The sequence below is a fragment of the Crocodylus siamensis genome, chromosome 2 (genome assembly GCF_052110815.1).
Source record: "Crocodylus siamensis isolate JL-2025a chromosome 2, ASM5211081v1, whole genome shotgun sequence".
Classification (NCBI taxonomy): Eukaryota; Metazoa; Chordata; order Crocodylia; family Crocodylidae; genus Crocodylus; species Crocodylus siamensis.
In genome coordinates, this window is record NC_143396.1 from 79,379,141 (window position 1) to 79,404,504 (window position 25,364).

Below are 25,364 nucleotides of genomic sequence, written 5' to 3' on the forward strand. Positions count from 1 at the left end.
AAGTGATTATTCCCCTCTACTCAGCACTGGTAAGGCCACATTTGGAGTACTGTGTTCAGTTCCACTACAAAAAGGGATGTGGATAAATTGAAAAGTCCAGCAGAGGGCGACAAAAATGGTGAGGAGGCTGGGGAACATGGCTTATGGGGAAAGACTGAGGGAACTGGGCTTATTTAGTCTAGATAAGAGGAGAACAAGAGGAAACTTAACAGCCATCTGTAACTAACTGAAGGGGGGTTCAAAAGAGGATGAAGTTAGGCTATTCTCAGTGGTGGCAGATGACAGGCCCCTTCTACTGAGCTAATGTTACTTTGCCTCTTTGCACCCTTGATATTGCCTTCATAATATTCTTTATTGGTTTGTCAATTATTATTTTGTAACCAATATCCATTTTAGTTTGCTCAAATAACTATAACTTAGCCTTAGCTGAAACTCCATTTTGATTTTTACATTGCTTAGCATAAATGTAATAGTCATTTTGTTTTGGGATTTTGTAAGTTAAATATACTATAAGAGAAGTGATGTGTATGCAAGGCCTGTGGTATGTCTGGAATTTTTAAAAAGAAGTAATGAAAGAATAAACAGTATGTGTGGAAATGCATATGTTGAAACGGTCTTTCTTGCACCTCAGACTAGAAGGATAGAAATAGCCTTCTGACATTTAACAGCCAAAGGTTACAACAATATCCAAAATCAGCAGTTAAGTACTACAGAATACAAGATCCTGTTTTGTTCCAATAGCTGAAGCAATTGCTGACAAAAGTTGAAAAAATTGCAGACTACAAAGACAGAAGAGTCTTTCAATTATAACATCGCAACAGAAGAGGAGGATCATTTCATCATCGAGGGGACATGACACAGCAAGACCCTTGTATTTGTATGGGGGCTAATCACTATAAAGATGCACAAGAACAAGAAGTTTTTAGGTCTGTCCTGCACAAAATTAGAAGCAACATTGGTATGCATCCAACAAGACCTGGACACCAAGCTAACCCGAGCATCTTAAGGGCTGGTAATATCTTGACATTTGCAGAACTGCCTGTCTCCTTTGCATGCATGTAAATGAATTGGTATGTATGTAAGAGTGTATGAGATAGGAAACACCACCTTCTTATTATTCTTTCCTTTATTTTGTTTGTCTTATGTTTTCAATAAATGCAGCCTTGTGCCTTATGCCCTGATAAGATACCCACTTGTTCTGGTTTCACATTGTATGCCCTGTGTGCAACATTTAATTGGTGGAGAAATGTGAAAGGGGGATGGTATACGCCATAGTTATTGATGTTTATTAATAGTGTGTACACCCTTGGTTGTACTTTTTGGCTGCGTAATGAGGGAAGGATTTTGGGCTCCTTCCCTGATACTGGTAGACTCTGAAGGATATAGGAGTTTATGCACTTTATTTTGAGACTTTTTGAGAAACGAAAAGAAGTTTAGGTGAACCGTCTTCTAGCTGGAGGCTCAGCATGGCTTCAAGACACAGGAAAGCTTGGCACAGTCAGGGACCTGCAAGCTTAGAAGCAAAAGCTAGCACTTGGTTGTAGCCTGTTCTAAGTGTTAGGAAGGGGGAATTTAGGTGTCCCCCTGATATAGTGCAGTTGATCACCACGAGTTTCAATATATGGAAGTCTGTGTGGTTTGTGACCAGAAAGATTAAAAGTCCAGTCCTGGTGACAGGCTCAGTTTGGGGGGTCTTTGTGTGGTTTGCAACCAGCAAGCCTAGAAATAGAAGCTCAGCATGGGTAGAAACACGCAAGCTCAGGGCAGGTTGAATGGGTAAGTTGTCAGAAGGGAGAGAGAGTTGTGTGGCTTGAGGTCAATGGATTTTAGAAGAGTGGAAGTGGTTTATGACTAAGGGGTTTTAGGGGTACAGGGACCAGACACTGGGAGAGAAATGGACCCTATTAAAACAATGGGTCCAAGGAAAAGTACCTGCCCCTGGAGTCTGAGTGCCTTTCAGGGACATGACACCTTAAAGCAGGCTTATAAGGCATTCAGTGTTTCAGTTACTGCCACCAAACCAAAAGTAACTAAGAAGAAAAAGAAAACAAAAGCTGTTTTAATCTTCTGGAAGGCTGCAAAGTACTACACAAATTTAGTTCAGAATCAGAAACAAGAGCTAAGAAAATAAAGAATTTTTAGAAAAAGAAGTAGTTTAAGGAAAAAAGTTGATAAAGTACAGTTTTGTGGTATAGCTGAAAAAAGGACTACAAACTACTACAGCCTTATGAGGCACAGTAACAGTACGTCTGCCAAGAAAAGGAAACCACTATATTGTGCATAATTTGATTAATTTATGTCAAAAATGACATAAATGTGTGTGGCAAGGGGGCTCCTTTCCCCGCCCCCAGCACAGAGACATATGGGGCCAGACACTTCTGCTGCAGCTGTTGCTGTCAAAAGGCTGGGGTAAGGGAAAGAGCCCCCACTTGCTAACTGGTGGCTTTGGGGTGGGTGGGCAAGCCAGGCCCACATAGCAAGGGGGCTCCTGCCCTCCCCCTCAGCCCCAGTTCCCTGTGTGAGGAAACACCAAGCTAAAGTATCAAGAGGCTACCCTCTGTATGCCACCCTCCTCCCACCTCTCGAGTCTCCCCAACCCGTATAGGTGAGAACCTATGTCTATCTTGTGGGTATCCAGACAGAACATGAGAACAAACATTTATCCCACAGTCTACGGTGCAAGCAAAGAAAAGGCTGGGCTATAAAACCTGTTTCTGCCTCTTTATCAGTAGTCTCCCCAGAAGGTTACCCATAGTCTAGTAACACCCCCCTGATCCAGCTGCTGCTGACAGCTTCCTGGGAGATGTTCAGGAGTGCTACCCCTCCCCACCTGCTGGCCTTAGCTTTGCAGGCAGGCACCGAGACCCCCCGCCCTCTGACTGAACAGTGCATGTCTGTTCAGTTGGAATGCACTAACTCATGCCACTTTATGTAAAGCATGATAGTTAGAGCATTTTCTGCCAGGGGCTTTTTGAACATCTGTATTTAGCCTAAGGTGTTGCCATGTCTGACCTTCTTGCCTGACCTCAGACTAACAAAGCTAAAGACCTCTCTGGTGTCTGGAGAGGACAAATGACCAGCTGTCCAGAGGTAGCTGACCACAGCAGAAACTATTGCAGCACCTTACCACCAGGTGGAGGAAACAGCCAATAACAGCAGGTTTGCATTGAGAAAAGGGTTATCCTTGAACAAAAATTACCCGAGTGTTAGACACGCAACCTCTACCCCAGTGTACAGTTACAGCTGACTTCCAAAGACAAACTTCCCCCTGGTGTGGAGTGACTTAAATCAGGGCAGGGCTATACACCATGTGTCCACTCCACATTTTTACTAGTGGAGACGCATCATGTGCCTGCACACAAGTTCTTCCTGGGCTGGATCAGCCCCCTGCACACTGGGACTACGGGCCTGATCAGTTAAGAATGCACTTACTTACAGCTTGATTCTACTACATTTACTGAACAGTATTATCAGTCCTAGTGGAACTACTTTGAAAAGGCAGTGCTAAAAGAGTGGCATAGTTGTAATTATTTCATAATCCAAGACTTAAAAAGAAAAAAAACTTCTCCACTCTTGCTGCTAGAAAGAATATTATCTGGCATATTTTAGCTCTCGGGATACAATACAAAGCCTATTTGTTCTGCCTGACATTTAATGAGTTTACTGAGACTAGCGTTAACTTCTTGACATATTATTTGTATTCCAAGTTTTTGATCTGTAGAAGGGGCAAATTTACTGAAATTTTTATTTGAAATAAATGGCAGAACACTCAGTTCTTCTCTAGGAAGGATTTTATAGTTCACACTGACAAAGTTTTAGGATGACTCTCTACATACAAATAATCAAATGAAAACACCTGTGCCTGAAAGAACTCTACACAAAAGTAAATTAAATGTTAGTAGTACCCAGTATAACCTCATAATAAAAGCATATGAAGTTTACAGTAAATAACATCCAGAAAAGAGCAACTGCCATAACTAAATGAAGCACTACCATCAGTAACAAGACATTTCCCCTTCATGTGCATTTAATAACAAGTAGCATTAAGAATCTGGTTCTCAGACTACATCAGTTTAAGAAGATTGTATTGCACCATATAATTCAAATTATCTGAGTTCATTTGTTCTGAACACCATTAGGCAATATTTGATATTGTTAAAATGTAAGGCAACTTTTTCAAGACAATTAATTCTTTAGAAGCCATTTCTTAAATAAAAACTCATTATATTTCCATTAATGTCTACTTAAATAAAGAGATGAATGCCTGGCTCAGGAAAAGGGGTGTGCTGTACAAAATTATACATCTTTGGGTGGAAGAATTATAGACAACTGCAGAAAGAAATAAAAGTAAAAAACAGTGAGTGAAAGCTTGTAATACACAAATATAACCAAAATGCATGAAATACACTCTAAATCTTTTAACGTTTGTTGTAACTTTACTTAGAACTTAATAGGCCAACCTGAATTCTGGATTCTGTTCTATACCATCTTATTACAAGTAACCAGATGAAAGCTCCTAACCTGAAGGAATTTTTTTTTACTCATGAAATCTAAACTCAAGTAATAAAAGGCATTAAGGGCACTAAGAAAGAAAAATATTTTCTATTATATGCCATAGAGAAAAGGACTCTTACCACACCATTCAACTTTGTCCTCCTGAAAACACAGGCAGCATTAAATATTCATCTTTGATAGTGTCATATTCCTTCTCTCGTCTTCTAAAACTCAATAAAAAAACACTAGCCTACTTACATAATGAACATGGAGCTCGTGGTCCAAATCATATGACTGCTAACATTACAGTAACACTATTATAACTAATGATGAGTTACACAGAGTAAAATATTCAGAAGTGTCTCGAGTGATACAGGAACCAAAGGCCGACTTCAAAAAGTAAGCTGACCACTTCAGATCCCAAATCTCACTGGAAGTCAGTAAAGCCACACACACACACGTGCGTGCTCACACACACACACACACTGTAGCAGAAGAGATGCACAACCCAAAATTTTATCAAGAGTCACTTTCTAGTGATGGACTAAACTAATGTCCATGACCAGTAAGCCAACATATTCGCTAGCCTGAAAATGAACTACACATACAGATGCAGATTAAGCACATTCCATGAAGAAAGAACATTGGACTTGTTGCTTTGCTTTCCAAATCATTTTTTAATAAAGAATTGTGGCAGGCAACTGGGATTCTCCAGGGGAGAGGGGGCCAGAAGAGATGCCACATGGTATAACAGATGTGAACACCACTACAGTAAAAACACTACATCCTGGTCTTGAATTACAGCAAGAAAAACTTAGCTAGAGTATTAGGAAGAACTTTCTGACTATGGGGAAAGCACTGATTTGGCTCCACAGAAAGACTGAGTAATCTTCATCTTTTTAAGAGCAAGTTGGACAAACACTTGTCTAGGATGGTTTAGACAGGGATGATACTATCCTGAGCAGGGGGCTGGACTAATTGACCTCCAGAGATCCTTTTCAATTCTGCTCTGAGATTTCCTTAATATGGACCTGATTCCTTTTATAGGAATACAGTGTACTTGCATAGCAAGTGATTATAACTACAAAGCTTATTCATACAGACAAAGAAAAACAAGCTACAGTGGTATAAGGCATCGCTATACCACTATATTCCATTCACACTAAGGTAAAATGCATACCATTCCCCTAACTGAAAGAGACATATTACTACTGAATTTGTGTGTAGCCCTGACCTTAATCTAAGTCATGTGAAGGGCAACATTATCAGGAACCCCTATCTCATAGGAGAGTTCAGACATCTGCAACATAAAAATAATTTTGAGTAAAACTTAGCATGCGCACTTTTAGCTTGAAAATATTTGTAAATTTTATTTAAGTCCAGTAGGCTAGAACAGGGGTTGTCAACCAGGAGTATGCATAGCCCCAAGGGTACTTAGACACTGTAGGGGGTATACATGGGGAGGGATGAAGGGTGCCCTGGGGGGCAGTAGCAGTCTCTCTCCCAGCACCTTCCCATATTTTGCTTCTTACTGGAGGAGGGGTGAGCTGGGCACCACCAGCCCCACACAGCACGCCTCAGTGCCTCCCTGCCCCAACCTCAGCTTGCTCTCTGTGCCCGGTCCCAGAAGGGCTGGGAGGGGACGAGAGCAGCAGTGCCCCTCTGGAGGCCACATACACACACCCAGTCAGCTGTGGGGAGCAGGGCTTGTACGCAGCAGCCACCACTGCACTGCTTTCCTACGGCCAGTGTCACACACGCAGCTCCACAGGTTGGTGACACCTCACATGCCGCCTATCAGCAGCCCACGGAGACACATGTGCAACCAGCTGCGGGAAAACAGCATGGGGTATAGCAGCAGCAGCAGACACATGCAAGCCCCACCCCCTATCCTGCCAGGTGGTGCACATACAGCCCACAGAGGGGCACCGCTGCCCTTGCCACCTTAGCTCTGCTCCTCAGAGTGGGCACAGAGACAGACTATGCATCCCCCTGCTTCTCGATCTGCTCCCCCCACCCCTTCCCCCACACACACTTACCTGAAGGAAGTGGGTGTGCATCTCTGCGGGTGTGCATGCATGTCTGTCTATGTATGCGTTTGCCTGTCTGTCCCCTGCCCATAGCAGGCAAATGGTGTCGTGCAGTTCTTGGGGCAGCAGGGTGCAGAGCCCAGCCTGCAGCTGCCACTGCCCTGCACACAGATCTGGGGGCATGTGCCCCCCAGACCTCCACCAGGATGTGCGCAACAGCAAAAACTGACCCCTCCACACACACACACCTCTCAGACAAACCGCTCTTGCATCCTGCACTCTGTCCTGGCTGTTCAGCACCTGCCCCTACCCCAGCTCCATTTTCTCCCTCACCACAGGAACCTTGATCTACCCCTACCCCCACCCCTGAAAACCAAGACAAAAATATAAGAAGGTACATGAGCTAAAACTTTGAGGCAGAAGGGGTACACTTGTTTAAAAGGCTTGAAAACCCTTGGGCTAGAAAAATCCAGCTACGAAAAAATAGACTCCTACTCAACCCTACGTTATTTTCGTTTACAAAACAGACTTCCTTTGAATTCTTCATGAAGAACTATACAGTAATTCTCCTTGCGAAGTGGATTAGAGGTGCACACATAAGGTAGAGTCAAACAGCTTGAAAAAATTGTTTGCAAGAACCTTAAAAAAAAGAAAACCTTTGGAAACATAATAAATTGCAAGACTAATCTAGAAACCTGAAAACCTCCAGGTCATATCATTCTTCAGGAAACCTTAAGTAGGTATAAGTAATGACATTTGAGGTGATAGCATTTCTTTGTATTCCTTTAGTTACAAAATACCATTAATGATATTGCTAGATTTCAGGAAATAAAAAAAAGTGTTTAAAATGTGGTACTCTATGGTGATCTGGACACTTATGCATCAAGAACATTTGCTATTTACATTGAGAGCTAAAAGTTAGTAAATTCCTTTCAAACAGTTTCATTATAGGAAAGATTGTGGGCATAAGGTAACATCACTTCCAAAAAGAAAGCAAATGTGGACTCACCCTGAAATAGCAGACAGTTAAATTCATAAAGACAAAAGTAATAAAATGTACTTCTGGTTTACATTAAAAAAATCCCATTTCTTAAGTACTGACACTTGCAGATCCATGACATTTGGTCTCCACCTCATATAATTCAGAAGCAAACAAACCCTTTCAAACAGTATTGGTTTTTCCACCTCTGAGAAAGTGTCCGTTGAGTTACTTCTGTAGCCTAGCAAATCTCTATCCACTTCTACCCACTCCATGTAGCTAATCAAAAAAACAAACCCAAGCAAACCAGCATTAAGACTAAACTGAGAAATTCTACTGTAAAGTCAAATTCTTCTTCTTTTCGGCAATCCCTCGCAGTCAAGGATGATTATCTTCCGTGATTGTCTTATCTGTGGGCACAAAGACAGCTGATGAGAAAAATCCAGGATCAGACTCTGCTGCAACTAGGGCATGTGTTTCCATGCAGGGCGAGTGACTCCAGATTCTTGATTCAGTCTGCGATATGCTGTTTTTCCTGCACCCACTTTTCCATGAGATCCTTACACCTGACTTTTCCTCCATTTGACATGGTCCTGAGAGAGAGTCTCCCATAAGCTAATGTTGATGTTGCATTTTTTTTCAAGTTGGCCTTGAAGACGTCCTTGAGACACTCTCTCTGCCCTCCCCTTGACTGAGCTAAAAATAAAACTTGCTTTGGGAGTCTGGAGGTTACTGACGGAGGACCTTAATCTTCTGAATGTTAAGTGTCAGTCCCATTTTCTTGTATGCCTCAATAAAGACGCCAACGAATGCCTCAAGATATGCTTCCGAGTAAGCATACACTACAGCTTCATTAGCATATTGGAGCTTGATGACTGAGGTTGGGGTAGTCTTGGTTTTGGCAGCCTTGTCAAAAAATTAGCACGCTAAATGTCAAGTACTTATCCTAGGCATGCTCAACCCCTGTAGAGCCATATAATCCAGTCTATGGGGCTCCCCAGGTCCAAAAATGGCAGCAGAGGAGCAGTGGCAACATTAATTGCCACTCCTCAGACAAATTCATGGGCATATGGGAGCACCATGACTCAGACAGCAGGGTCCTATATGCTACATCTGGTGTGCAGGGCTTTATCCCAGCATGCAAGGCTGGGCCAAGGTAGCATAGGACTCACATGGCCAAGGGAGGGTAGTGTGGGCCCAATGCAGGTGCACAGTTCTGGGAAGTACAGCACACACCTAGTCCCAGTGTGCAGGGGCTGATCCCAACATGCAAAGTCAAACTGAGGCAGCATAGGACCTGGTCAGGGTGCACAGGTCCAACTAGGAATGGCATGGGCCAGATCCAGGCTTAAAGGACTAGGTGGGGGCAGTGCAAGCCTGATCTGGGCTCACTGTGCCAGGCAGAGATAGGTGGCCCAACCCGACTGGCAGACTTGTTCCACACCAAAACAATGAGCACCTGTCAGTCCATTACTAACAGCCCATGCAGAGGACAAAATCTGTTGACTTCATAACTTCTTTCTGGAAGACATAAACAAACTTTTCTTATTCATAACATAGTCAAGAGATCACAACACTTGAGATTTTCATAATGTCCACTGGGGCAATGAGGAAAAGATGCAAAGAAACGCTATAAACAGTTCTGTACATATTCAAAGAAGAAAGCAATCATTCTCTTACAATGATACCACAGGCTGACAATAAAACGTGTAGTTTGCCAGACCTGGAAAAGGTATGAGCAGATGACTAGGTATCTGATCTCTGAAGCTGCCAAAATTCTGAGAAATCACTCCCTAATCATACCCTGGGGCATGTGGTGGGGGCACTGGTGAGGCATGACAACCTGCTGCAGAATTTGGGAAAAATGACCCACAATAGTAGTTGGGAATGACAGACCAGTATTTAGGATGTGACAATCCACAGCACTGGGGGACAAAAACTTATACTTTCTTTAGTGCTTTTTTTCTTTGTCGGTATAACAGTATATTCCTACTGCACCATTACACCTCTGCAGATTGCATGAAAAAAAGATACAAATATACAGTATTAGCTTATTTGAAGCACCTGAAGATTATATTATGGGCTTGGACAGATGCTCAGTTTCTCCAGGGAGAGTCCCTGCTCTCTCAGAAGCCATGAGTGTAAACAAGTTCGCAATTTTTCTCCCAGAGTAAAAGTGGCCACTCAGGGAGGCAAAACTAACTTGGAAGCAACCTGAGTAAAGTGGCTCCCCAGAGAATATATCTTGGGAAACAGAACTTCTGTACAGGCAGCAGACTCAGAGCCAACCCCTGCAATCCCAGTATGAGGGAAAGCTATGTCAGCCTCGGCCAAGCAGGCAGCAGAACACCACCCCCACCAGAGCTTCTGGCTGGAAAAGCCCAGCACTGAAGCACTTAGGAGGCATATTCTGTTCCCAGCTTGTTTCATGCCTGAATCACACTGCAGCACATGGGTGAAGGGACGCCACATACTAGCATACGCCCTGCCCAGCCTTAGCTGGGTTCCAACACAATATGGGGAGGGGAGAGGCTGGAAGACTCTTCTGTGTACAGCACAGACCCCACCTCACCTTCCTCGACCTTGATGATCTCTGCCTATACTCACTTTAAAAAAATGCAAAGCTCTCTGGGCTGTGTGCTATTGGAACCTCTTGCAGAACGGGGAGGGGAGTCACACAGCAGATTAGGGAAAGGGCAGGGAAACAGAGGCAGATATGGCAAAGAACAGAAAGCAGAGGAATAGATGGAGCACGGAGCATAAGCTAGATAGAAGAAAGGGATGGGAGAGGCACTTAGGGAGGGTGCAGGGCTTACCTTGTGGCACACCTGCCAAAAAGGACAGCCCCCACTGGTCTATACTGTATTTCCTTATCTTACTAATGAAAATGTCATAGAATGTCTAGAAGTAGGGCTGGAAGAAACCTCCAGAGGTCATCTAATCCAACCCCCTGTCTGAGGCAGGATCATCCCTATCCAAACCATAATCTAAACTCTCCGTAAGCCTGTCAACCCTGACACAACACAAACCTGCCACAGGTAAGGCAAGTGAACCACAACAGCCAATATCCTGCTTTTATGAAATGTTGCCAATATATACTCAAGAAATCTCAGGGAGAGGACCATGGCCCCCACTACAGAGGAAGGGATCCCCCCCCGCCATACCAATCTGACCATGGTGTAAAATTCCTTCCTGACTCTCAATATGGTGATCAACCTGATCCTGAGTGGAGGGGCGAGATCCTCTAGAGCTAGGAACCTCCAGCTTTGGTTTCATCAGAAGCACTGGCTCACCCCAGTCAAAGTCCCCAGCCTTGGCTATAGCCAATACCCAATGCCTGTAAGGGGAACCTAAAAACAGCCTGACATGTAGCAGAAGAAAGGACCTCCTTCTTGCCTTTTTTAAAGAGGTGCACTACATTTACCCTATTTATATTCTAATATAATAAAAGCAGATGACTAGGTATCTGATCTCTGAAGCTGCCAATATTCTGAGAAATCACTCCCTAATCATACCCTGGGGCATGTGGTGGGGACACTGGTGAGGCATGACAACCTGCTGCAACTTCCGTCTGCAATGCTCCAGGGCCATACATGCAGCGTGGAGCCTTAGGACAGAGAGACAGGTGGAGACGGAGGTAGGGGCTGAGGCGGGCACAGCCTACTGTGCTCCTTGCTGTGAGGACCAGCCATGTGGGGGCACTGTGGGGACCAGCCAGGGTTGGGGGGGGGGGCTCCCCATATGGCACCATGCAGCCACACCCGCCCATACACCCACGGGCTGTGGGGTACACAGGGGGGGTGGAACACACAGGTGTATGGGGGGGAGGGGCTGGATGGGTGGCTATTTTGGTGTGGCATGAGGCTGGGTGCAGTTTGTGGCTGGACAGGTAGCTGGGTGTGTGGGTTGGTAGAGGTGTGTGTGTGGCATGTGGCTGGGTGGGTGTGTGGCATGTGGCTGGGTGGGTGTATGTGGCAGGGTGTGTCAGGTGGTGGGAGCACACAGAGCCAGGCACAAAGTGTGTGCGTTTGGGGGGGGTTGTCAGATGCGGTTTGGCAGCAGCATGGGGTGGTGACACTCCATCCCCACCGCCCATCCATCATTGACAGGCACTTGGCTAGTACATATGTGTGAGTATATTTTATTTATTTATATATAAATAGGGCCAATGTAGTGCCCCTCTTTAAAAAAGGCAAAAGGAGGTCCTTTTTTCTACTACATGTGTATAGCGGCAATAGAAGCTTTATATACAGATATATATAGATATAGCTATATATCTATAAAGAAAGAGGGGATTTTTTTAAATTAATCAACTGGAGAGAGAGCAAGAGAGCAAATGCCCTCACAGGATCTCCAAACTTTGTTATATAAATATAATTTTACACATATACTTTTTAACTTCCTAGTGTACAAAAGTAGTTTACATAGAAGTTCACTATTAAATAGCGATAGCTACACAGAAGTACTATTGTTATCAATTATTATTCCCACCATTTGATTTACATGTTTACTCTCTCTTTTACAATTTTTCATATTGCAAGCAATATACAAAAAAAAAAGAAAGAAAGATCCCAAACTCTGCATTGGTAGTTAATTTTATAGAAGTAGTGAAAAAATTGATGAAAAAACAAAAAGGAAGTTCATTTCAACAGTTATACTAAAGGCACAACTGGTGAGGGTAAACCTAAGGAAAAAAAACTAATAAATAAAAAATACTAAAGGAAGCAAAGAAAAAAACAGTGGAAGCCAGAGAGAAATTCAGGTGGACAATACTGACTCAGAAGAAAAGTAAGGAGCAGAAGCTAAGTTCGACTTATTTTTCAGGAGGGTGGATAGTTGCAGTAATTTAAGATGCTGGTACGTTAATACTTTAATAAAATATTAGTAATTTAAATTCTATTTAGCTGGAAAACAGTTTTGAAGGCCAAGATAAAAATATCGTATGTTTTACAAGGTGTTGTAGCATAATCTTTTAAGAGCTGAAGGAACTTTATTAAGAAATTGCATATTTAAAGTAATAAACATTACAGCTGTTGGAAAAACAAACTGAATTTCCTGGCTTATGAAAATAAGGTGTCAGCATAATAGTAGACTATTGTTTCCATATAGTGATTATGAAGTAATTATTTTGCAAGGTTTTCTATTAGAAAGGATTTTCACTTGAAAAGTTACATGCTTTCTGTTGTGTAGCTATTTCACTATGCACCAACACTAAGCCTATACTTGTATATTTATTAATATTATACACATACACACACATATATATTTATTTATAAAAATATATGAGTTCTGAAAACACGTAAACCTAAAAACGATAGCGAAAGAGAAGTGCTTTTAAAAAAAAAAACTATTTCACATGTATCTCTTCTCAACAATAGGGTTATGTTTAAAAAGACTGTTTCTAAACATCTGAACTGTTTCTTAAGCATCTCAAAATCTGTTTCATTTTAGATTATATATACACACATACACCTTACATATGGTCCAAATCTGTATCATTTTAAAGATAGATTGTATATATCTATAGATAGATATATACATTTGAGAGAGAGACTCTAAAATGAAATAGATTTTAGCAATAGATATATGCGTGCATGTATGCACAAGTGTGGCCACATGTATACATGTGCATGCATGCATGCAGGTGTGTATAATCCAAAATGAAACTATGTATCTATATCTCTATCCATCTAAAATGAAACAGATTTTCAGAAACTTAGGACTGTTTCTAAATACCATTTTTAAACATGACCCTATTGTTGAAAAGGCATCCATGTAAAGCAGTTTTTAAAAACATACTTTTCTTTGCTATCATTATTTAAATGAGGAAGAAATATTCAATGGAAACAAAACATTAATTTTGTGAGTTCATAAACCATTGCAATATGTTTTTACTCTGAGTTGGGAGAAATGCAAGAAGTAAAATATGTTAACATTGAAAAGAACATAAAAATAATTTTAATTTAAAACTCATGGAAATGCTTAGATTTTTATAGTGCTTATAAGAAAGAAAATCTAAATGCTTGGCAAAATATAACTCACCAACTTTTTTTTAAAATGCATGATAGATCTTAAGTGTATAGTTGTGTAACTGAGAAATAAGTTTTTAAAACTTTGAATTAATGTTTAAAATATGGTTTAATATGAATTCCCAGTTATTTCTGGATCATAGGTTAGACCAGTGATTCTCAACAGTATTCTTAACAGTAAAATCTACTAAAATACATTAAATAAAATACGTTGAGTCACTGCTGCTATGACATGGGTATTTATTAATCACCCATCAATCATGACACAGTAAATTTCAGGGTTAAAGATCAACCATTGCAAGGAATACATGTTTTAAAAAAATGTCACACCACTGAACTGGTGGAAATCACTAGCAAAGCACCTGGAACCAGGGTTTGTTGAAGTGCTAAACCAGCTTTTTTTTTTTTTTTTTTTTTTTTTTTACCAGCAGTCACCTCTTCAGCAGGTGAAGAAATAATATTTTCTTCATTTGGACTGGTTCATTCGAAGCAGAGAAATCAACTGGGAGTTGAAAAAGCAGGAAAACGTGTTTTATCTCTTCCACTCTATGAATAAAAAGGGAAGGAGGGTGAGATTTATGAGTTCTAAAAATGTTAAAGGAGTAAGAATTTTCAAAACAGCTTAGGTTAAAAAACAAACAAAAACTGTTTCATTTTAAAGAGAATTAGGCAAGAACTTAAGCTCAAATGACTTTCTCTTAGGCATTTTAGAACTTTTTCCCTCAGATGGCTTGAAAATAATTGGTTTAACTTGCTAAACATAGTTCATAGTTCAAGTGCAAGATGCTGAATACACATGATTCTGCTGGTACTTTAATTAGAGGAGCTCTGAGTACCGCTCTAATTAAAGCACCCCCCACAGAGCACAAGTATATATACCCAAGGAGTTCCTCCATAACTTTTCTGAATTTAGATTCTAGCTCAGTGGTTCTCAGCTGGTGATCTCCTATATCAGAATAAGAAGTTATGAAGCACTGGTTGCACTGAGGCTAAAATGGTTGAGAACCACCGTATTAGTAAATGAAAGTCCTACATAATAATCTACAGACTAATTTTATAAATAGCCAGTGTGCATTTCTATTGTATAGCCTGTATGTTTACCTATTTGAAAAACAGCAGAACACTGAAGCTGAATTAAATACATGGAATCTTACCTCTAATGGAAAAGATATTACATGAATACTTTCTGGTATTCTACCAAAACTGCTTTATATCACATGATAATACTAAGTTTATGTAAACTAATACATACATAACTTGTATACATAAATGTTATACTTACATATATTATAAATGTAAAATTATATAAATGATTTATGTCTATTTGATATACACACAAAGCAAAAATATTTAACTCAGTGACTTACTCATTGCATGTGAAAAAAGCTGAACATAATTAAAACAGCTTTATCAGTCACTCATTTTTTAATCCAACCTAGGTTACAACCTCCATTTAGATTCAGGGCAAAAATTTCAGAAATGTTTGAATGACTTACAAATTCTATACCTAATTTTTGTATTTGTATAATATTATCAAGTTCTGCTTTAAAAAAAACAAAACAATTTCTTCTGTAATTATAAAGCTACAATTCACCATCAGTAAACTGTTCTACCACCAAAAAGCGCCCTAGGCATGACTTGTCCTTTCCATACAGTATGATGCATCTTTATGCCTATCTATGTGAACTACTACAGAAAATGAGTAGCTTGTACTGTTTTAAGTGTACCAATATAGTTAAAAGTGATAAAACTTTCACAGAAAAAGGCCCACATCATATAATACACTACACTTGATATTAAAAACAGATATATATGAACAGCAGTTGAATTTCAGTTTGTCACACATTTCCTTTTCTTTATTCTGCTTTGGTAAAATTCTGGCAAAAAACTGTTGACAGCCTGGACCTACTGTTCAAGGTACATATGGATCTTTTTTTCTTCATTTGCTAATTACATTATTTAATTTAAAAAGGAGGAGGCTGCTTATGAAGTGAAGAATCTCTAAGATCTAACCACCAAATAGTAATAAAACCAGCAGATAAAGGAGGAGCCATAGTCATCCTAAACCGTGAAGACTACATAAAGGAGCCAACAGACAGCTCTCTGACACCACCTACTACAAAGAACTACAAGAAAATCCTACTCCCCTTTTCACCAAGAAACTCAACAATACCATCAAATCATTTCCATCAAGACTACAAGAAAAACTGCAGACCTTGATCCCCCCACTACCCAACCCAGGGACTTTTTACATGCTCCCTAAAATCTATAAACAAGGGAACCCTGGCAGACCTATCATATCCAACCATGGGACCCTAACTTAGGAAATACCAGGTTTTGCTGAATCAATCCTAAAATGACTCGTCACCCACAAAGCAAGTTTTGTACAAGACACTACAGATATTTTAAGGAAACTTAAAAACATAAACCACCTTCCCAGCAACACCCTCCTAGCCACCATGGACATTACCAGTCCATATACCAACATCCCACACCAGGGTGGCATCCAAGAAAGATGACAACTCAGAATACACACCCAAAGGTATTACTGACTTTATACGCTTCATCCTCACACACAACAATTTCACTTCTAATAATCAACACTTCCCCCAGATGATGGGAACAGCTATGGGCACCAAAATGGCCCCACTGCACCATCAAACCCTTGCTATACTTAAGATATATTGATGACATCTTCATCATTTGGACTGAAAACCTGCAATCTCTGATTGAGTTCCATCAGAAATTCAGCAATCACCATTCCTCCATCCAACTTTCTCTAGAATACTCCAGCATGAACATCTCCTTTCTAGACACGATGACCAGTATCCAGAATGATTAAATACAGACCACGTTATGCAAGAAACCCACAGACTAACATACATATCTGCACAGAACCAGCGATCACCCTAAACACACCAAAAAAGCTGTGATATACAGCCAGGCCCTCAGATACCACTGAATTTGCACTGAGGAGAACACCCAGGATTGCCACCTCACCAATCTTAAAAAGGCTTTCACCTAACAAGGACACTCCTCCAGAGAGACAGATCACACGTTTGAAAGACCCACCTGGATACCACGTGAAGAACTGCTGCAGTACAGAAGAAAACCCCCCATAAAACACACACCACTGGTTATGACATATCAGCCCTCCCTCGAACCTGTACAGAAAATCCTCAAACAATTACAACCCATACTAGAAAGAGACCCTATTCTTAAAAAGATCTTCCCAGAGCCACCCATCCTAGCCTTCAAACAAGCACCAAACCTCGCTAACCTCATCACCAGAAGCAAAATTCCTCAAGCCCAGAACACACCAACTGGATCCAGACCATGCCATGACAAGAAATGCAAAACCTGCCAACACATCTCCACCACCCCCACAATTACTATACCCCACAACAGAGCCATCAGCATTCCCGGATCTTACAGCTGCACCTCCAGAAATGTAATACATCTCATCCAATGCACCAAATGCCCTGATGGAGAATATGTAGAAGAGACCAAACAACAACTGTGCACCAGAATGAATGCACACCAGAAATCTATTAAAGACAAGAATACCCAATTACCTGTGGGGGCACATTTCTCACAAGAAAACCTCTCTCTCTCCAACCTCTCAGTTCTGATCCTCAAAGGAAACTTACAAAACACTTCCCAGAGACGCGCTTATGAACTCCACTTCATTAACCTCCTGGATAATAAAAATCATGGACTAAATATAAATATTGGATTTATGACACCTGCCTGACATCTGACACCCTAGGTATCTCTCCACTATTCATCCCCCTTCTCTCTCTTCCCCTCCCCCCACCACCCCCAGCCTGTCTCTCACCCATTGACTCCTCAATCTACATTTTCACTGACTGCCTGTCTTGCATGCATACTAGCCCAGCCTCTGGCTTCTTTACTTTTCATTCCATCCAGGAAGAGCACACACCTACTGCAGAAACTTCCTTAGCCTGACGAAGGGTTTTTGAACCCGAAACCTTGCTTAACAATTGTTTTCCAATTATTTAAGTTGGTCTAATAAAATATATCAGATTCACCCAAAGAACCTTGTCTGCCTATGTCCTTAGACCAACACGGCTACAACCTACACCCCTGCTTATGAACTGATACTTTTATGCCATTCATTGCACCAGATCATGGACATAAACTTACACAAATCCAATACTGACAACTTCACTGAAGAATCAAGGAGAAGGTGAAATAGGAAGTGGCTGCCCACAGAATGCTTTGGGTGGCTCAAACATCTTTTATCAATTCATTTACCTCAATTTTGTAATAAAAAATGCAATCTGATTGGGTACATTTTAAAAGTAACTTGGAATTCAAGATTCAAATTGCCAAAAATTAATTTAATTTACAGTGATTGTAGAAAGACATGATTACTCTAATAATTTCAATAAATTCCAAATTAAGCCCAAGTCAAGTCAACAGAACCACTAGAAGAGGTATTCTGCTTGCCCAAAAAAGTGAAGGAGGCTTGCAGACAGCATGAAGTCTGGAGGGAACCTTCCAGCTTCCAAATGTCCAAGAAAAGATCTGATGGTTTTATCACTATTAAAAAGAAGCAAACAAACAAAAAGTAACATACAATGTTCTTCCAGTTAATCTATTTTACCTTCTCTCATGTCTAACCACTTTTTGATTGATAAAGAATGACTACTTGTAATCTATTTTAAACTATTAATACTAATCAGATACACTGTTATTAATGCCACTAACCTTTAATGACCACCACAGCTACCAGTCTTTTCCAGAACACCTATAAAACCCAATTTAAAAAGAAAAAAAAACCTCTTTAAATAAGGAATTAAGATACTATTCTTATATTTTGCCTGTATAACACGTTGTTCTGCAAGTTCAAAAAAAGGTTAATTTTTCTGAGTCATTTCTTAATTATATGAATACCAACTTCAAGCATTTTTTAGTGTAATTTGTGAAATTAAGCCATTATATAAATACTCAAAACACTGTACTGATAATCAGGGATCTGAGGTTTCCCTTTCCTGCAGAAAACCATGCATTTTCCCCTTTTTAACAGAGAAAAACCCAGATTTTTGCCTCGAAAAGCAGGAAGCCACAGGCTGTCTCTTACTGACTGGCAAAGTTTTAGCCTGCAATAAGCTTCTTGGGGCTGCAGGGAGTGGGAGAAGGGCATGAACAACTCATGCCCCCAGTAGCTGGGGAGGCATGGAGCATGGTGGCAAGTGCTGACCAAGGGTCAGTGACCACCAGCAGTGGCCAGCAGGGATCATGGACTGCGCCCGCAGAAGCCGGCAGTGTCAGTGGTGGGGTGGCGAGCAATGAGCTCCTCCAGGCACTGCTGACAGTGTCAAGGGGTCACACTCAGTATGCATCACTGAAACAGTTCAGTTTACGGCAAGCCTTTTAAATCTAAAGCAAAAAGCCAGGTTATAAAAGCAAGTACATAACTAAATTATGGAAGCATGGCATGGCAAGGAAGTTTATTTTCAAGAAAACAGATTTATAAATAACCTTCAAGCCCCCCTGTAGGAGACAGAGGAGGAGAAACCCTCCAGCTCCCCGCCGAAGGCAAACTAAAGGAAGCATTTAAGCTCCCTGCAGCGAGCAGAGCAGATGAGGCATTTGAGCCCCCTGGAGGAGGCTGGAGTAAAGGAGGCAGCTCCACAGCCCACTCCTACTTAGAATATTTCTTTTGAAGAAAAAAAAAATGGAAAATCAAAGAGATTAGTGAAAGGCAGGCCCTGCTTCGAGGCCAGAGGGATAAGAGTCAACTGAGTCCTCTCAGACATGGGACCCCACTCGAAGCAAGCTACGGGCAACCCCCGCAGGGCTGCAATCACCATTATACTGACACCCATCCGGTTGGCAAGTGGACAAGGTGTAGGGGAGGAGAAGCCCCATGGAACACTGCGCCAAGCAATTGAGAGTACTGCCGTTTGTCAGGAGGCCCTCCCAGGAAGCTCTCCACTGAAACCCTTCTCTTGATAGATTGACATCAAAGTCATGGCAGGCAAGTTGAGGGGAGGGGCTACGCACCCAACCAAACATGCAACATGTAAGGCCCCAGAGATCACACTCATTTTCATGAAATTATATAAATCAAAGAGCTAGATTTTTAAACTTTAATATCACCTTGTTAAAAAAAATACAGATTTATACACTGCCAGTGCTCCTCAAAGTTCTCCCTAAAAGTTTTGCTTTCATTACACAGTTTAACAAAAATTAAAAAGTTTAACGAAGCTTTCTAATTAATCATAAAAGAAAAAAAAACAGCCCCATTTAAAACAACAGGAGCTTTTAACCCAATGACTCAATCCACTAGTTTAATATTAATATGAATATGAAAGTACCGTATGCAAGTCTGTGTACAAGTTCAGGAAAGCACTGCTAGCTTTTATTTTCTCCCAGACCAAAATGAGGAAAACAAGGAACTTAAAAAAAATCAACTTACTGCTGTCATCTATTTGCCATTGACAGAAGGCCCATCTGTGTGACAAACTTACCAGGGCAGGCACCAGCACCCTCCCACATCATGCTGCTCCAAACAGGACATCAAGTAAGCTAATTAGCTGCCTGTACCACTGCACAAATGCTATTGCAGTTCCAGCTCAGGAGACACCTCCTGTGAAACAGCACAGCTTGTTTGAGGGTATTGCTTCCCAGGATAGTTTGTTTACCATAGAAGTGGCACACAAGGAGTGAATGGCATGAGTAGTGACCTACAATGGAAGCCTGCTGCATGGTGGCTCCTTTAATCTTCCAGCTTCCCAGGCGCACCCCCTCCTCCCCACCACTGACTGTCAGAGGAGCCTCACTGTTCACCCCTAATCAGCAGGGAGGCAAAACCAGTTTTAATTATGGCATGGTTTTTGCCTCCTGGCTGATCAGCACCAAGCAACAGGGCTGTCAGGTCAGCCAATCAGCAGCAGAAGGCAAAAACCATATCATATTTAAAAAACATGTTTTTTGCCTCCCCTCCAGTCATGAGTAAGCAGTGAGTGGCAGAGCCCCTCTGGCAATCAGGTGTGGGGGTGCACAGGGGAAACTGCAAAATTAAAGGAGTCACTATGCAGCACACTTCCACCATGACTTTGGTAGGTCCCTAGGCATGAGGATGTAGGCAGCAGGGAAATCCAAGAGGTATCCTTGCTGACATCCTGCATTCAGATATAGCTTGTAAGCATATGCTTGCCTGGCTTGGGTTCTGTGGCTTGGCAGAGACATGGCTTTCATGCTCATAAGCAATTCTATATACTTAAGCAATAGTAAAAGACACCATGAAATCATGCTAAGTGATTCCAAACTTAGCAAAACAAATGGTTCTCAATTCTGTATTTGACCCACACTTTGTTCAGAATAGCAACTTGCTACCCGCAACCAGATAGATTCTCTTCTGGCCAGAGACAGAGAGAAAAAAAATTGAGATTAACCTAAAAACTAATTTGAGAGATGTAAGTTTCTAATATTTCCTGGAATACCATGTTTCAAAATAGCTTAGCTCTTATCTTGGCCAACAGAAAAATTGCAGTGTTTCAAGTACTGCTAGGAAAGTTGACTGAGGGTATTTAAGAAGCTTTATTAACATTATAAATCTTGGGAGACCTCTCTTTGGCTTCTAGGATCCAAAACAGAAATTAATAAAAATAAATAAATTAATACTACAAGACCTGTCAGTGAGCTAAGAAAGTGTGAGGAATATGAGAATGATGCATAAAAGAAACATGAACTAGAACGATCAAGAAGAAAACCAATTAGATGGAAAAGATAAGAATAACATACACATGTACAATAAATAAAATAAAAATAGTCAAAGCTTCAGAAGACAACCAAGGATGGTACAGTACATAACTTCTCCCCCATTTATTTTTTTCCATCCATTTTCCAAGGATTCTGTGCCAGAACATATACCACATAAAAATATACATGAAAAAACAGGACTAGATAGACACATGCATACCCCACTCTAGTAAGAAACCTGTTCAACAAAGAACTTGAACCTCTTAACATCTATCCTCTGCTGATATACCACAAATCACTTTACTCAAACTTTCTCCAAAACACCAAAACCAAAAAAATACCCTGAAGCAAACACAGGGTATCCCCTGATTACTGCAAGGCACACCAACCTCCGTTCCAGATATCGTCAATACCAGTGGTTCTCAACCTTTTCACACTCAAGGCACCCCTCTTGTTGGACTTAAGGCACTCCTTAGAAAATAGTAATTCTTAATTTTTTCACTCTTTTTTTGACTAGAGAAATAATACAGCAATTTTTCTGTTGCAAAGAACTCAGAAAGGTCACAGTAGTTCAGAATGTTTTCCACAGCACATATTCCTATTTGAAATCTTTGGTTTTATATTGTGTGGCATCCTTGAAAGGATCTCAAGGTACCCCAGGCAGCCATGACACCTGGTAAGAATCACCAGTCAACACATTCTTCTTTTTTCTCTATTACTATGCAAGGAAAGTTAATCTAGGTCAGTAATTCTCAACCCCCAGACCACGGTGAGTCGGTTGCTAGACCGGAAGTGGCCAGGGAGCGACAAGCCACAGCCCCTCAAAGCCAGGCAGAGGCCATGGCTTTTTCCGCAGGGTCCGCAGCAGTACAGGATTTGCCCTCCCCTCGGGGGATAGTGGTATCCCTTACCTTCTTCTAGTCAGAAATTCCAGCTGCAGTCAGCTGCGACTGCTGGGCTGCAGTTTGCCGGCCTACAGCCACTTCCAGGCCACAGTTTGCCAGGCCATGGCATAAAAACTTTGGGAACCCTTGATCTAGGTTAATTCTAAAGTATAAAACTTCAACCACAGGCTTGCAATGTCCCAAGCCATCTCCAAGTTTTAGAAACACTCAATGCCTACAAAGCCTGGAGCCTGCTGTCACCTAAACATGAGGTGGACTACAAGTAATACAATTTGTAGTCTGTTAACACCTAACATGCTATAGGCACTCTTCATAGACCCCAAAGGCCAAACCCCATCCTGAAAACACTTACGATGTAAGGCTCCAATCTAAGCTAAGGAAGCAGAATCAGAGCCAAGGCAATATACAAAGACTGGCAGAAAGCAGTGCAGGGTGGCACCATACAGACTAACAAGTGGTCTACAAGTACATAACATGTTTACAACTTGAATAGCCTACTATATAGGATAAAGCAAGCTGCAGTCTATGAAAGCTCATGATTTACTGAACAAGTTCATTCAGAAAGTACCACCCTGCCCTGGATTCTGCCTCTCTCTCATAGGCATTGATATATTCAGGGATAATACCGCCTCAAGCTCAAAGGGCATCTATACACATACTCCAGGAGGCGTTGGGGGGGGGGGGGGACCCAACTTTAATGAGCGCAGCTCTGAGAGCCGCACTAAATAAATATGCGTGGAGCATCACATGCATCAGTGTTCTTGTGCTGAAAAATGACGGCAGGGTGCTTCGAACTAAAGCACATCCAATAAGCTTTAGTTTAAAGCACCCAGGTGCCATTTTTCAGCATGGGGATGCTGATACACGTGATGCTGAAGGCTGCTGGAGCATGGTAGTTTCTACACTTCAGCAGACTCAATTAATCAAGTCTGCTTGGATGCTCTGGAATTACAGCATGTAGGAACAGGCTCCCTACACACACATAGCAGCCCCCAGAGCAGAACAGAAGGAAATACCATGAGAGAAAGACAAGAGGGAGGTCAAAACAGGTAACCACTGAAAGGGAGCAGGAAGGGAGATGGCAGTTCACCAGTCACAACAGAGAAGCACAGCGTAAACAAAACTGCGTACAGCTTTGCTTCTGAGGTTAATTCACTTGAAATACCAGGAAAAATAAAAGGCTAACAGACAGATCTGAAAGACTCCGTCCCCATTTGGATTTTGTAAAAATCATTTTCCCTTCCACAGCAAAGATAACGAACAACCGATTTATGAGCAGGGCTGACAGAGAGGGCTGACAGCGCAAGAGCGAGGCTGCAACTGTGACAGTCCAGAAATTATGCAAGAGGCAACTTAGGGTTTCTTAGGGTGGCATCTTTTATTGAACCAATTTTGGTCAAAAGTCAGACAAGCTTTCAAAGACAAAATATCCTTCTACGGGTCTCTGATTGCACGTCTTGCATTGGAAAGTTTCATCCCAACTACACAGTCGATCCAATAAAAGATATGGCCTGAAGAAATCCTTCCTTCAGAGAGAGCAATGCCATTACAAACAGTGGCAGAGTACAGGGCAGGCAAGATTAACACACTTGAAATAACATGAAAAAGAAAGGGCCAAGCTTTGCCCCCATTTGGTTTTGGACAAACACGCCCTCCCTTCAGCAGCAGCAAAGCTCACTCCCAATCCAGCACGGCAGGGCAGAGGACTAGGCCGGGAAGGGTCAGAAGATGGGGCCGGGGGCCCGCTGCGGAGCTCACAGTATTGACAGAAGAAAGTTGCGCAGAGCCGGACGCGCCTGCCGAGGCGGCTGGCCGCTGGAGCAGCCCCGCGCAGTCCAGCACAGGGAGGGGGGAGGGGAGTTTGCGGGCCGGGCTGTGGGGGCCGCGCCCGCCACCCCGGCCTCTAGTCCCGTCCGACCGACCTGAGTGCAGAGGTACTCGGGGCCGGGCCGCGTCGCGCCTTACCAGCCCACAGGGCACCGCTGCCGGCGGGCAGCTCGCTCATTCTCCTGCGGCGGCCGTTGGGCTCTGCTCCGCCCCCCGCCCCCACCCCTGGCTCCGTCCTACGGGCCAGCCGCTGACCCGCTGGAGCGTCGAGCTGGGACTTCCGGCCGCGCCGGCGCACAACTGGCGCGGGGCTTCCGCCACTCCGTTGCATGCCGGGCACTTCCGGTGCCACTGGTACGTTCCCGAAAAGGGTCCGGCTCTGCGTTCCTCCGCGTTTTTTCGTTCCCGCCTTCTGTGGGGTTTGCCTGCTTTCCAGCGCTGCGATCGTTTTTGTAACTGTACGACTATTCAGACCTTTGTACAATACAATGTACAGGCGGTAGTAGGGAAAGTGTTCAAAATGTACACTCATTTTTGAAGCACTTAATTGATGCAGCATGTGCAAAACCCAAGTCACCTTCAAGGAGTCTTAATCGACTTCTTGAGTTTGCTGTTGGGTTTTTGGTCTAAGGCAGGGGTCAGCAACCCCCAGTATGTGTGGCCAGCATGGCTCACGAGGCTATTTTCCTCTGCACACCACCACCAGCCTGGGTTTTAGGCAGCTGCTGCCAGCCGCTAAGCCCAGGCTGCTCCCAGCAGGCGGCTGGGCAGCTGCAAGCCCTCCGTGGTTGGCAGCAGCTACCCAGAGCTTGGGCCAGTTGCAGCCAGGAGGCTGCAAACATCTGCTCTGGGCTCCGGCTTTAGCTCCATACTGGTGGGTGCACACGCGCCTCAGCACGGACGGTGGGGGAGTGGCCTGAGGCAACGCAACCCCGGCCTCTGCCCCACTGCCGGCACAGAGCTGATGACTGGGCTCTGGAGCCTGGCACAGCTGTTTATAGCCAGCCCGGGCTCTGGGCAGCTGCAGCAGGCAGGCTGCAAACAGCTGCACTGAGCTCCACAGCCCTGGCATCAGGTGGTGACCGCACGTGCACCTCAGAGTGGACAGCGGGAGGGCTGTGCTGCCCCAGGCCCTATCTCCACCATCCACTCCAAGGTACGCGTGCACCCACCAGTATGAAGCTGATGGCAGAGCCCAGAGCAGCTGTAGTCGGCCCAGGCTCTGGTAGCTGCTGCTAACCACAGAGCCCAGTCTACTTGCAGCATGGTTTACAGCTGAGCCCACCTGACTCCCACCCACTCCAAGCCCAGCCCCAGCCCAGCTCCCCACCAGGGTGAGGTTGGCGCTGCCCCTTGCCAGGAGCAC

The 25,364-nt window shown here is 42.8% G+C and overlaps 1 protein-coding gene across 4 annotated transcripts in view; it reads right to left on the reverse strand.

Moving 5' to 3' along the window:
- Positions 1-24,281, reverse strand: part of CLCN3 (Cl-/H+ antiporter 3) — a 144,055-nt gene extending 119,774 nt beyond the window's left edge. For 2 of the 4 annotated variants that reach the window (XM_090036207.1, XM_090036205.1), the window contains exons 1-4: positions 24,137-24,281; positions 18,267-18,306; positions 13,968-14,078; positions 7,534-9,024 (exon numbers count right to left, since the gene is read on the reverse strand). The gene's annotated coding sequence lies outside the window, so the exon portion shown is untranslated. The remainder of the gene's footprint in view (positions 1-7,533; positions 9,025-13,967; positions 14,079-18,266; positions 18,307-24,136) is intronic. The other 2 variants (XM_090036208.1, XM_090036210.1) reach the window with 2 other exon arrangements.
- Between the last annotated feature and the right edge of the window lie 1,083 nt (positions 24,282-25,364).